Here is a 1,921-nt window from a genome sequence, read left to right on the forward strand (position 1 = left end):
AAGTACATCTACACCTGGCAGCCACTGGAAGCCACACCCCTCCAGGCATTTTCAGCTTTTGTGTCCCCTTTTTATTCAACAAAGCAGGGGTCCCAGGTCTGCCTGGGGATTTAAGTTGAAGAAGACAGGACAGAGTGATGATCATAGGTTTCAAAAGAACAGCACCAAATTGGAAGAAAAAACAAAAGCTTGGTGAGCTCAGGGAAAGGAAGGAAAGGAGAAAAGGCTATACTTCCTTCTTACCTGCAGGACTGGATTCTGAGAGCACACTTTCTCCCAGGCCCTTGATTTATATAATTCCTGTACTGGGATTCCAGAGCATTACCTCTTAGCAGAAGAGTACCAGGAGCGGTGCTGTTTGCCCAGAGAGAGTGGGAGGAGGGGTGAGAACTGAGGCCTAGAGGAGAGAGAGCGAAGGTCAAGGCCCTGGCAACACGCACAGCTAGGAGCGGCCTCTCCCTCCTGGTGGTGCCTGTCTAGGGCCTAGTGACACCACAGGAAGATGATTAGATTAATATCTCCGCTATGCGTCCCATTCAAAGGCAGTTTCTCCAGGCAGGCAGGTTACAGTCCTGATCTGCTGTTCCACCTGTGCACCTATGGGATCTCCACACAGCACAGTGCCTCCCACCTTCCCTGGGCAGCCTCGGCCAGGTCCCACAATCCTCTGTTGTCATGGCTGCCAATGTGGCCAACAAAGCCGCAACTCTGGGGAAGATGGGGCTGTGCAGGCTGTCAGAGCTGTGTCTGCAGACTCCCCGGATGCCTGCAGAGAGCCCACACTGGCTTGTACACAGCTCCCCCAAGCCAGGGAAAACCAGGGGAAGGTGGGCCTGCATTCCTGACTAATGATCACGCCTTCAGGACAGGATGCAATGACTCAGACTGTGTGGAGGCACAGCAAAGGGAAGAAAGAGTGGGAGGGAGAGCAGGACAGGGAGGAAAACACAGATGGGGGTGCAGGGAGGAAGGATAGGAAAAGCAGAGAACAAAGGCCTCTGAACCTGGCATCTATGAAGATGCTCTCCCTGGGGCCTCTGCAATCACTAGGGGGCAAAGTGGTAAGATGACAGATCTTCACAAGACAGTTCAGCACTCCAGTTTGATGTTACTTTGGAAGGAAGAGGGAACTAAAGTTATAAAAGGATTATTATAATTGCAACTACTGTAAGTTGCAATACAATATAATGCATATGCATATACAAATTCAGTGTTATATGGACTATGAAATCTCAAGGACAAGAACCATGATTTCTTTTAAGCTAGAGACATAATGACATAACCCAAAACTGTCTGAGTTTGATCCTGTTCCAAAAATGTAAGTCTGGTCAGGAAGGATATTTAAAGACTAGTGAGGTTCAGTTTTTCCATAGGAAGTTGTGGGGTATATCATCTGATTACTTATAGTAACAAGCTATGTTATAAGAGGGGATTTGCTTTATATGTGCTGTATATATAGACACTTAGATGGGAGTGTGTGTGTGTGTGTGTGTGTGTGTGTAGACTATAGTTCTAAAGCTGTATTTAAAACTTCATTTAATATCCTAGCACAGCTGTTCCAGTCCTGTAAAACCTACCATTACCATTAGTCTTTCATTAAAATTATCAGTGACCTATTGGAATGAAATTCAAAAGTAACATAGCATACATAATCACATAATCTCCTAAGATGGATATATACCTGTGATGTAAAGAAGAAATAAAGGAAAGTAATTTATAATGAGACAATTTGTATTTTAACATACATTCAGGCACAGCTGAACTAGAAGATACAATCAAACAGTCAGTTGCTTGTGACTATTTGTGATGAATAAATTTGGATTTAAAAGTAAGGTGATATTCATCTGAATACTGTTGATCTTTTATCTTTGTGGTTAATGTTTAGAAATAAAAGTTAACCAAATTTGCTTCTGTATGTCCA

Source organism: Manis pentadactyla, chromosome 2, assembly GCF_030020395.1.
Source record: "Manis pentadactyla isolate mManPen7 chromosome 2, mManPen7.hap1, whole genome shotgun sequence".
NCBI lineage: Eukaryota > Metazoa > Chordata > Mammalia > Pholidota > Manidae > Manis > Manis pentadactyla.